The sequence below is a fragment of the Gopherus evgoodei genome, chromosome 3 (assembly GCF_007399415.2).
Source record: "Gopherus evgoodei ecotype Sinaloan lineage chromosome 3, rGopEvg1_v1.p, whole genome shotgun sequence".
Classification (NCBI taxonomy): Eukaryota; Metazoa; Chordata; order Testudines; family Testudinidae; genus Gopherus; species Gopherus evgoodei.
The window spans coordinates 182,400,064-182,412,797 of NC_044324.1; the positions used below are offsets into that span (position 1 = coordinate 182,400,064).

General features: G+C 49.8%; 1 protein-coding gene across 11 annotated transcripts in view; it reads right to left on the bottom strand.

Annotated features, from left to right (window-relative positions):
- TRERF1 (transcriptional regulating factor 1) overlaps positions 1-12,734 on the bottom strand; it is a 168,656-nt gene that overhangs the window by 59,455 nt on the left and 96,467 nt on the right. For 6 of the 11 annotated variants that reach the window (XM_030557611.1, XM_030557614.1, XM_030557620.1 and 3 more), the window contains one exon: positions 10,100-10,154. The exons of the other annotated variants lie outside the window; for them this stretch is intronic. The gene's annotated coding sequence lies outside the window, so the exon portion shown is untranslated. Of the gene's footprint in view, positions 1-10,099; positions 10,155-12,734 lie in introns of those variants that run through there. 11 annotated transcript variants of the gene reach the window in all.

The window sequence follows — 12,734 nt, forward strand, 5'->3', positions numbered from 1 at the left end:
CACCACAGAAACACTAAGCCAGGAACCAATCCCTGTAACAAACCTCATTGCCTATTCTGTCCCCATATCTACTCAAGCGACACCGTCAGACGACCCAACCACATCAGCCATACCATCAGGGACTCATTCACCTGCACATCTACTAATGTGACATATACCATCATGTGCCAGCAATGCCCCTCTGCCATGTACATTGGCCAAACCGGACAGTCTCTACGTAAAAGAATAAATGGACACAAATCGGACATCAGGAATGGTAACATACAAAAGCCAGTAGGAGAACACATCGATCTCCCTGGACATTCTGTAACAGATATAAAAGTAGCCATACTTGAGCAAAAAAAAAACTTCAAAAACAGACTTCAAAGAGAAACTGCAGAACTAAAATTCATTTCCAAATTTAACACCATTAATTTGGGCTTGAATAGGGGCTGGGAATGGCTGGCTCACTACAAAAGCAACTTGCCCTCTCTTGGTGTTGACACCTCTTCATCAGTTATTGGAAGTGGACTACATCCACCTGATTGAATTGGCCCTGTCAACACTGGTTCTCCACTTGTAATGTAACCCCCTTCTCTTCATGTGTCAGTATAATAATGCCTGCATCTGAAATTTTCACTCCATGCAGCTGAAGAAGTGGGTTTTTACACCCATGAAAGCTTATGCCCAAATAAATCTGTTAGTCTTTAAAAGTGCCACTGGACTCCTCATTGTTTTTGTGGATACAGACTAACACGGCTACCCCCTGATACTTGACAAGATAAGAGATAAGAGATCTTGTTGGACATGGGCCACTATAATTTAGATAGTGGGAGGAACTTCCACAAGTGTTCCACTGAATGTCTCCACAGAGGGGAAGGAGCTTTCAGAAGTATTTTTTTCATTTCCTTTGTCGGTAAAGGCTCCACTGGCATGTAGCCAGCCTGTTTGCCCATACTAGAAGCAGAGACACTTCCTTACTTTACCACTGAGGTTAAGGAGGGTGATGGTCCCCATACAGCTACTACTGCTCCATGGCTAATGGGACCAACTGAGATGAACAGTTCATCCCATGAGGCTGAGGAAAGGTTCCAGACCTATTATGGGATCTGCCTGCACCACCTCCTGGACTGGGCTGGAAGATGAGATGTAGGACGGCCCTCCATGGCCTAATTCCCTGGTTCAGCAAGGACCTGGTCCTCCCACTGGCTGAGAAGGTTAGGTTCTATGTCTGAAGGCTGACAGGAGGACCTGGTCTGACCCCATGTTGCCTTTTGGTGTGGTTGCAGGGTCCTCTCTGCAGTTTGGACAGACCAGTCCTAGTGTCCTTGGACAGGAAAGGGTAAAACTTGAGAAGCATTTATTTTCCCTCTCCTTATCTGCAATGGGCCAATAGAGAAGTAGAAAACAGGTATATTCCAGCAGTAATCTGACACCTAGGACAGGGTCCAAGGCAAACCTGACTCAAACCCCAAGAAAAAAGACAGAGCTGCTTTTTCTTATCTTTTTGGTAGTGCTATCTTGAAAGGTTCTGCAAGAGGAGAGTCCTGGTCTGCTATCTGCTCAAGAAAGGAGGCAGAGAACTCTGGGGTTCTCTGGAGGGGTGACGGCTCTGACCTCAGGCCGTCTGTCAATCTTTGCTCTGCCTCCAATCTGCGAGGGGGAAGGGATTGCCCCTCAGTACGGAATGTTGGGAATGGAGGAGGGGCAAAAAAACCCTCTATCATACCACAAACTGAATACTTAAAAGGTTATAGAGTCAAGTCAAACCAACAGTAATCCTTAATGACTACTAAACCATCTGAACAAAAATGCTCATCCCAACAAACAAATCAGAAAACAGGATTATTGGACTTGATTAAATCAGTGCATGCATATTACGCATTCTGAGGTTTACCACTTTGCCAAAGAGATCTTCAGAAGATGCAGTGGATTAATAGTTCTGAAAATGCAAAATGTTATGACATCTCACTATCTTGTGCAGAAATGATAAAAATAACTGATTCATTCATCACAGGAGACAGAAACCGAGCACACAAGTTCTTTGCAGAGTATTTAATGTGAACAAAGCAGATGTTAAAAATTAGAAAACCAGACCAAAAAGTGTTCCAACAAAACTGCTTTTTGTGACTAAATGCACACAGCATTTGGCCAATCTGTTCCCAAAATGAACAAAAGCACCTACGGTTCTGATCCTGTAAAGTGCAACTGCCACAGAAGTCAGTGAGAACCAAGGGTGCTCAGCAGACATTGCAAGTAACAGTACAGTAACAAATGTAAAACTCAATTCACTGAGCAGTCCTAAACTGCTATTTATTTAGGAGATATCCCTGAAAAAGACGGTTACTCACCTTTGTAACTGTTGTTCTTCAAGATGCGTTGCTCATATCCATTCCAGTTAGGTACGCGCGCCGTGCGTGCACGTTCGTCGGAAGATTTTTACCCTAACAACTCCGGCGGGCCGGCAGGTTGCCCCCTAGAGTGGCGCCGCCATGGCGCCTGATATATACCCCTGCCGGCCCGTCCGCTCCTCAGTTCCTTCTTGCCAGCTACTCCAACAGTGGGGAAGGAGGGCGGGTGTGGAATGGATATGAGCAACACATCTCAAAGAACAACAGTTACAAAGGTGAATAACCGTCTTTTCTTCTTTGAGTGATTGCTCATATCTGTTCCAGTTAGGTGAATCCCAAGCCTTACCTAGACGGTGGGATCGGAGTGAGAAGTCGCGGCGTGGAGCGCCGGACTGCTGGACCAGGGCATAATGGGAAGCGAAAGTATGAATGGAGGACTAGGTCGCTGCCCTACAGATCTCCTGGATGGGCAGGTGGGCGAGGAAAGCCGTCGATGAGGCTTGAGCCCTGGTAGAGTGTGCAGTCACGTGGCCCGGAGGAGTATGAGCCAAGTCATAACAGGCTCGGATACAGGACGTCACCCATGAGGAGATTCTTTGAGATGAGACGGCCAACCCTTTGATACGTTCCGCTACCGCCACAAAGAGTTGAGGGGATTTGTGGAACGGCTTGGTTCTCTCTCTATAAAAGGCGAGTGCCCTACGGACGTCCAGTGAGTGAAGCTGCTGCTCCCTGCGGGACGAATGGGGTTTCGGGAAAAAGACAGGGAGAAAGATCTCCTGGTTGACGTGAAAGGCCGAGACCACCTTGGTGAGAAAGGCTGGGTGCTGGGTGGAACACAGTATACAGGGGATCTACCGTGAGGGCCCGGAGCTCCGACACCCGTCTCGCGGAGGTGATGGCCACCAGGAAGGCGGTCTTCCAGAAGAGGTAGAGAAGGGAGCAAGTTGCCAAAGGCTCAACGGGAGGGGACATGAGCCGGGCCAGAACCAGGTTCAGGTCCCAGGTGGGGGCAGGGCGGCGAATCTATGGGTAAAGACGCTCCAGACCTTTAAGGAACCTAGTCACCATCGGGTGAGAAAACATCGAGCGGCCATCCCTTCCTGGGTGGAAGGTGGAAATGGCCGCCAAGTGAACCTTTAGAGATGAGACCACCAGGCCCTGTTTGAGGGACCAGAGGTAGTCAAGGATAGTAGAGATGGAGACTGCAGTGGGAAGGAAGTTCCGATTAGCACACCAGCACGTGAAGCGCTTCCATTTGGAGAATACGTCGCTCTGGTGGAAGGCTTCCTGCTCTCCAGGAGCACCTGACGCACTGGGGTAGAGCAACGCATTTCAGACCGTGTCAGCCACACAGGAGCCACGCCGTGAGGTGCAGCGATTGAAGGTCCGGGTGACAGAGCCTGCCGTGGTCCTGAGTGATCAGGTCCAGGTGAAGAGGCAGGGGGACAGGGTCGGCCAGAGACAGGTCCAGCAACATGGAGTACCAATGTTGCCGGGGCCACGCTGGAGCTATCATGATCAATCGGGCCCTGTCCCTGCGCACCTTCAGAAGGACCTTGTGGACGAGCGGGAACGGAGGGAATGCGTAGAACAGGTGAGTCGTCCACGGAATAAGGAAGGCGTCCGCTACCGAACCAGGTTCTAGGCCTTGAAAGGAGCAGAACATCTGGCACTTCCTGTTCCCTCGAGACGCGAAGAGGTCCATCCGGGGACATCCCCACCTCCGGAAGAGTGAAAGGGCGACGTCCGGGCGAAGGGACCACTGGTGGGAAAGGAAGGATCTGCTCAGATGATCCGCCAGCGTGTTCCGAACCCCGGGAAGGAAGGATGCGATGAGGTGAATGGAGTGGGCTATGCAGAAGTCCCAGAGCCTCACGGTCTCCTGACACAGAGAAGAAGACCTTGTGCCGCCCTGCTTGTTTATATAATACATGGTCGTTGTGTTGTCGGTGAACACCAAGACACAGCGGCCCTGAAGTTGATGACGGAACGTTTGGCAAGCAAGGCGGACCACCCTCAATTCCCGTACGTTGATATGGAGGATCAGCTCGTGAGGTGACCACCGGCCCTGGGTCCGCAGGGTTCCGAGATGGGCCCCCCAGCCTAGATCTGAGGCATCCGTTGTCAGGGACACCGAGGGCTGGAGCCGATGGAACTGGAGCCCCGTGCACACCACGGACTGATCCAGCCACCACTGCAGGGAACCTAATACGTCCTGGGGGATGGTGACAATCGTGTCCAGAGGGTGCCTGGCCGGACGGTACTGAGTGATGAGCCAGGACTGGAGGGGCCTCATGCGAAGCCGCGCATACCCTGTGACAAACGTGCAGGCCGCCATGTGGCCCAATAGAGTCAGGCAAGTGCGTATTGAGGTCAAGGGTGCTGCCTGCATTCGTTCTATAATGGCCGTCAAAGTCTGAAACCTTGATAGAGGAAGAACGGCTCTGGCCAGAGTAGAGTCCAGAAGGGCTCCAATAAACTCTATCCTCTGAGTGGGGATTAGTGTTGACTTTTCTATATTGAGGATTAAACCCAAGCTCGCAAAAAGTCTGTTGACCATGCGGACATGGCTGAGGACTTGTGCCTCTGATGATCCCCGTATCAGCCAGTCGTCGAGGTATGGGAATACATGTATGCGACTGCGACGAAGGTGGGCGATGACTACAGCCATACACTTGGTGAACACCCTTGGTGCCGTAGAGAGGCCAAAGGGGAGGACCGCAAATTGATAGTGGCGACGGTTGACCACGAACCGAAGGAACCATCTGTGGGGCGGGAAGATGGCTATATGAAAGTATGCATCTTGCATGTCGAGGGCGACGTACCAGTCTCCAGGATCCAAGGATGGAATAATGGTCCCCAAGGATACCATATGGGACTTCAACTTCACCACGTATCTGTTGAGTTCCCGCAGGTCGAGGATAGGCCTGAGGCCTCCCTTGGCTTTGGGGATCAGAAAGTAACGGGAATAAAACCCCTTGCCCCGCTCGCTCTCTGGAACCTCCTCTATGGCTCCTTTGGCGAGGAGCGTTCGCACCTCGTGAGAGGGGTCCCTGAAGAGGGACGAGGGAGGGTGCGAAACGAATTGCAGATGGTATCCAACTTGCAATGTGCGTAAGACCCATTGGTCGGATGTTAGCTGGGACCACGCAGGGAGGAAAAACGAAAGACGGTTGGAAAAGGGAGGGGATGGATCCGGGAGGGAAACTGGTGCAGCGCCCTCGGGCGCACCTTCAAAATGAAGGTTTCAGGCCAGAGGGAGCCTTGGAGGAGCTCTGGTTTTGTCCTCCTTGGTTGTCCGATTGTCTACATCGGCCATTTCTACTTCGTCGTCTGGCGAAGTCTTTCCTCTGGCGGGGTTGGGGGTAGGGCCAGTGTTGTTGTTGAGGCTGGAAGGGTCTGTGCTGGGTGATGGGTGTATGCATCCCCAGTGAGCGCATAATGACCCTATTGTCTTTGAGGCTTTGTAGCCTGGGGTCAGTCTTGTCCGAGAACAGGTCCTGGCCTTCAAACAGGAGATCCTGGATGGTATACTGGAGCTCCGGAGGGAGGCCAGAGACCTGTAGCCAGGAAATGCGGCGCATGGTAACGCCAGAAGCTAGAGTCCTGGTGGCCGAATCTGCGGCGTCCAGAGATGCTTGTAGGGAAGTTCTCGCTACCTTTTTGCCCTCGTCAAGGATCATAGCAAATTCCTGACGTGCATCTTGCGGAAGCAGCTCCTTAAATTTGTCCGCTGCCGCCCAGGTGTTGTAAGTGTAGCGGCTAAGGAGAGCCTGTTGATTGGACACCCGAAGCTGGAGGGCACCCGCAGAATAGACCTTTCGGCTGAGCAGGTCCATGCGCCTTGCCTCCTTAGACTTTGGTGCCGGCGCCTGCTGGCCATGGCGCTCCCTCTCGTTCACAGATTGTACGACGAGGGAGCACGGGGGCGGGTGAACATATACTCGTACACCTTCGAGGGCACCATGTATTTGCGCTCCACTCCGCATGCAGCAGGGGGAACGGACGCCGGTGATTGCCAGATGGTATTGGCATTGGCCTGAATGGTCCGGATGAAAGGAAGGGCGACTTGAGTGGGTGTATCGGCAGATAATATGATCACCACCGGATTCTCAATTTCTGAGACCTCCTCAGCCTGTAAGTTCATGTTCTGCACCACATGCCTGAGGAGGTCCTGATGCGCCCTGAGGTCAAACGGAGGAGGGCTGGTGGATGTCGTTCCAGCCACTGCTTCATCTGGGGAGGATGATGAGGAGACACCCAGCAGGAGTGGATCTGCAGGAGGCTCTGCCTGGAGCACTGCATCCGACTCTGGAGGGAGATCAGGGTCCTGACGGTGAGACAACCCCTCCTCTGCAAGGGATGGGTGAGGACGAGACAATGTGGCCTCCGGAGCCCTGTGTTCAGATGCCGTCGAACGCAGGGGAATCTGCTGAGGGCCTTGGGCTTGATGATATGCCCAGGGAGTCCAGAAGCCCAACTGTTGCGGTCCATGTTCCTGAGGGGGGGATCATGGAAGAGAGCAGCAGGTCTGTCAGTGTCCATGGCATACGCGCTGTCTGTTTGGGAGGAGACAGACAGCTGTCGGGATGGCCAGGGAGGAGCCGAATGGAACTGATATGGGTCCCTCGCTCTAGACGGCGGAGACCTCCTCGGTGCTGGGGACCGGTGCCAGGAGTCATAGTGATGCCGGGATCGAGACCGGGACCTGCCACCAGCGAGATGCTGGGAGGTCGACCAGGATCTAGAACACCGACGCTGGGAACGGGTTCTCGAACCTCGGTGTCGGTAGTGATGGCTCGAGCCAGAGCAGTGCCGGGAGTATCGGGACCATTGTGAAGAGGACCGGTGCCGCGAGTACGACCGGTACCGCCGCGGAGAGCGGTGCCGGGACTGCAAGCGGCGCCTTGATCGAGACCGCTCACGGGACCAGGAACGATGCCGGGACCGCGATGGGGATCGGTGCCGGCTCGGTGAATCCAGAAACGGCGCTCGCATGGCCACAGGCTTGCCTTTAGATTGTAGAACCCGCACCGGAGACACCGGGGGTTTGAGGCAGCGTAGACTCAGTTAGTGCTATCAGGTCCCTAGCCGAGGAAAATGTCTCAGGCGTCGAGGGGACCATTAGCTCAACCCCGGATTTTATGGGGGAGCTGTGAGGGGCTGGACTCGTCGGACACCCTGGGTCCGGAGTCGACGGAATCCCTGGTAACGGTGCCGCGGCAGTAGTTGGTGCTGGGCGCTCCGTTCAAGTCTGCTTGGCCGGAGTGGTGAACGTCGAAGGTCTTGCGTCGGGGCCCGGTGCCGGGGAAGGTCGGTGCTGAGGCGTTTTCCTGGGTCCGGCGCGGTCCGGTGCCAGAGCAGAGCCGGAACTCGGTGTCGAGGAAGGAAGGTTAAGCGCTGCTTCCATGAGGAGAGTCTTTAAGCGCTGATCTCTCTCCTTCTTGGTCCTTGGCTTAAATGCCTTACAAATGCAGCACTTCTCGGAAATATGCGATTCCCCAAGGCACTTCAAGCAGGAGTCGTGGGGATCGCTCGTGGGCATCGGCTTCTTGCAGGCCGAGCAGTGTTTGAACCCTGGCGAACCGGGCATGAGCCCGGCGCTGGGTGCGGGGGAGGGCTAGAGCCCAAGCCCACTAACTATATACAATAAGTAAATACAACTATCAACTAATATTCTATACTTCTAACTACAACTACAACTAAATACAACTAGTAGAACAACGATACAATGGAGAGCTAGGGACGTGGAGGACAGCTATGCCGCGCTCCACAGTTCCAATGACCAACACGGCGGTAAGAAGGAACTGAGGAGTGGACGGGCCGGCAGGGGTATATATCAGGCGCCATGGTGGTGCCACTCTAGGGGGCGACCTGCCGGAGTTGCTAGGGTAAAAATCTTCCGACGAACGTGCACGCATGGCACCTAACTGGAATGGATATGAGCAATCACTTGAAGAAGAGCCAAGGGTGCTGAAACAATGTGTAATATGGGTGCTGAGAGCCATTGAACCAAAACTGTAAACCCTGTATATGATGGAAACTACTCCAAGCCAGGGGTGCAGCAGCACCCCCAGAACTTCTGGTTCCAGCACCTATGCCTGAAACCCAAAACAGCACAGGACACCATCATTCTGAGCACCGCCTTCTTCCTAAAGGGATGTTGTTACCTTGGGCTGTACAGTAACTCCTCACTTAAAGTCGTCTCGGTTAACGTTGTTTCATTAATACATTGCTGATCAATTAGGGAGCATGCTCGTTTAAAGTTGTGCAATGCTCCCTTCTAACGTCGTTTGGCAGCTGCCTGCTTTGTCCACTGCTTGCAGGAAGAGCAGCCCGTTGTAGCGAGCTGGTGGGGGCTTGGAACCAGGGTGGACCGGCAGCCGCCCTATCTGCTCCCTACTCCCCTAAGCTCCCTGTGCTGCAGCCATCCAGCAGGCTATCAATTGTCGGCAGTTCAGCTGTCCTTCCCCCCACTGCCATGTGCTGCTCCTGCCCTCTGCCTTGCAGCTGCTCCCAGAGACTCCTGCTTGCTGTGCAGAGGGGGAAAGAGGGGGGCTAATGTCAGGATGTCTCCCTTCCCCCTGCTCCTGCACCCTGCTTACCCCTTCTCCATATACAGCAGGGAGCGGACACGGATGGAGGGAGAGAGACAGAGAGAACTTGGGGCAGCAGCTGCTGTCTCAACTTCCTGATCCACTTGAAAAGACAATGCATTTACCAGTGGGTCAGCTTACTTAAAGGGGCAGTGTGCATCTCTCCCTCTCTCCCACGCACAAGGTGTGTATCTGTCTCTGTCTGCTCTGCTGTCTCCCTTCCCTCGTGTTCGTGCTGCCTTGTGTGAGAGGCTACATTAACAACATGTTAACTCTTGAGGGCTCAGCTGAGTGCTAGTTCATCATTTAGCAGCAAGGCATTCCCTGGGAAATATCCCTCCCTCTTTCACCTGCTAACTTCACCACCTCAACCAAGCTTCACAATCATCATAGCTGTGAACAGTATTAAATTGTTTAAAACATATACTGTGTATATCTATATAATATATAGTTTTTTGTCTGATGAAAAAGATTTCTCTGGAACTTAACCCCCCTTATTTACATTAATTCTTATGGGGAAATTGGATTCGCTTAACATCATTTCGCTTAAAGTCACATTTTTCAGGAACATAACTACAATGTTAAGCGAGGAGTTACTGTAGAATCTTCATCTTCAAAAGAGACACACACTTGGCACTGCATATAGGACATTCCATTACAGCATAAAACCACATGGGGCACTGGCGGTAGGGTTGTAGTTTTTTCCTTGCCTGGTCAAAAAAATAACCTATTCTAAATAATACCTGCTTGTCTGCATTTCAACATTATATCATATAATTGCTAGGGTTCCCCCAACTATGTTTTTAGTCCTGTTTTTAGGTGGATCTTGTTCTCGTTTACTGTTTGCATAGTTCCAAAAACTGCTCATATGTGGTTCATGGCACTTTTTATAGCAAAAGCAATGCAAAGAAGCACTTGATAATAGCAGCAGCAGACAGGACTGGGAGCCCTAATAAACATGAAAGAGAGGTCTGGAGCACTGCACAGTCACTTTGGAATAGTCCATAGCTATTCACAAGGAAACGTACTTGGGAGGAAAAGGAATACTCTCTGCTTTTAAAAAACTATGTTAAGTTATACATTAAAAAATAAGCAGTGCTTCAGCGATAGTAACGATATAAAACTGTTCTGTGGTTCATCTGTATTTGAATTAGAAACCACTTTACTTACAGCTCTCACATCACAGGTCTGCAGATGTGTACATTGCTCATGATGCAATTCCCAACTAAAATAAATAAAAGGTAATCCCAGAATGATTTATGACATTCCATAATCAGACAGGAAACAAGACATTCATTTGTATTGTTTATTTCTGAATGTATTTACACTTGTGTGCCTCATTAACTTAGAAAATGATGGCCCCATCACAAGTACTTCCTTTGTACTAAATGTATCTGAAATAGCTCATTTATAAATACAAAAGTGCTTATCTCATGATCTAGACACGTATATAAATTAAAAATACAATCATACAAAAGATAAAACCAGTAGCTTTTCCACACCCTCAAAACCAGAAAATGACTAATCAGAGAGTGAAAAACAAACAAAACTCAGACAGCACTTGTGGAAAAGGTGGGGTAAGTTCACATCAGAGAGAAAAAACAGTTCCCAAAAATGAGGGCCTCCCAAAGAAAATAGTCAGCTGGCAGCATTTAAATTGAAGGGACCCTAGGTTGAGCACCTCCACTGACTGCAGCTGCAACAGCATAAGGAGGGGAATCACTCAAGCAGGCAGGTCCTAGGCAGCTACATCTTTTATCAATCCAAACCAACATGCTAAAATCCACTCTGAAACCAACAGGGCGTCAGTGTGGGTCATGGAGCACTGGTGTTATGTCTCCAGAGACGGGCCTCTTAACAAGAGCATACCATTGGCCATCAACTTTAATTTTGGGTTGATTTAAGTTGTAGCCTTACATATATCGCATTGCAGCTGTCCAGTCCTAAATCTCATAGGCATGGATTACAGTAGCAAGGTCTGTGTAAGGAAATAAAATTAAAAATCTGACAATTTCCTCACAAGACCATCACAAAACAATAATATTCCTCACTCACTGCTGCTACATGATCACTTAATAGCAGCTGGGGATGCAAAGATACCCACAAACTATGTATGCAGGTAGCAAATGGTAGGTATACATTTTCGATAAATGGGCTAAAGTATAATCCTTGCCATGTCTTCTGATTGCTCTCCCCACAACCTACCGACATCACCCTGGCCTTATCCAGATTGAAGTTCAGCTAGCTGCCTCTCATCCATGTCCAAATTGGTAAGGCACTACTCACCATTAAATATTTTTGGGAAACACTGAAAGCCATTTTTTCATTTATTCTCTTTTTTAAAAAAAAGAACTAATTTTGTGTGTCTACTTTTTAAGCAGCTTGGTTTTTAGATGCTTTTGAGATAAAACTGTGTCACAAGAGCTTCCTTCTTTGCAAATTCATGCAGTTGTGTCAAACAAACACACACCATACCCCCAATAATCTGCAACTTTACAGTTTGTTGCTCAAGGAATGTTTGAGATAAGAACATCATAAATGTTCCCATAGCAACAGAATGTTATGAAGCAGTATTTGTAAAAAGCCACAGAGAATGCGTATCTTTACCTCTAAATGCTGGAGAGGAGAGGGTCATGGAGAACATTTCTGTTTGTATACAAATATATCATACATTAGCTAGCACCTAGCTGAAAAGTGTAATCAGGGGATTTATGCTACTTTGTAGAACTCGTTTACCAATGAATACTTGTGCCTTTATATTGCACCTTACACATTCATTATGCTTAGAAGTTGATCTTGTATTTCTGTGAAAAAACCCTACTCTTGAAAGCTGTAGCAATGCTGACCTAACCTCCAGTGCAGATGCATCTAAGACAATCAACAGAAGAATGCTTCTGTCAACCAAGCTACCACCACTTGCGGAGGTAGAGTTCCTACAGTGATGGAGAAAACCCCTTCTGACGTGGAGTCTGTGTCTACACTATGCCGTTATGGCAGCATAGCTACAGCTCTGTAGCTATGCCACTAGAGTCCCTGTAGCGTAGACATGGCCTAACCTCTATCAGGAGGTTTTCACGCCACCGTCCTCAGTGGCCCTGTATGAGAACCCAGGCCCTCCCTCAATTCTGGTTCCAGCCCAGGGAACCTGTAAGCAAGTAGCTACTGTCTGCTTCCTCTGATCCGCTTCATACCTGAACTGCTTCTTTCCTTGGCCTCTCTCTAGACCTTCTTCACAGCTCCTACCTCAGCTCACTCTTATGCAGACTTTTTACCCTACCCTGGCCTCTGCAGAGCTCTTTGCTGCTCTTGTACAGAATGATGCCTCTCCCAGGGCTTTCATCCTAGAGATCCGGCTCCTGTTTGCCTCTTCCCACATGGTGCGTGTGTCAGTCTCTCTCTCTATGCCTTTCCCCCAAGCTTCCCTCTCTTCCAATGCCTTGGGCCTCCTTACCTTAAATAAATCAACCAGTGCCTCCATCGGGTCGGATAACAGAATTATCTGACACCCCCCCATATACAACCAGGTGGGCTAACTGAGCTTCCAGTCTCCCACTAACCCTTTCTCTGTGAGGTATGCACATTGTGGGTTAAGCTAATTAAGACACGGATTAAGATAATTTGGAATAAGGCACTTTTCTTCTGCAATAAACATGTCTACGCTGGCAGTTAATTAGGAATAGCTATTCTACTTTAAATTCAAACCCTATCTTAATTCAAAATAACTTCCCTGTGTGGACAAATCCATAGAAGCAAGAACTGCATGGTTGTACATTTGCTGTAAAAAGCAAGAGTTCTTCCCACAAGA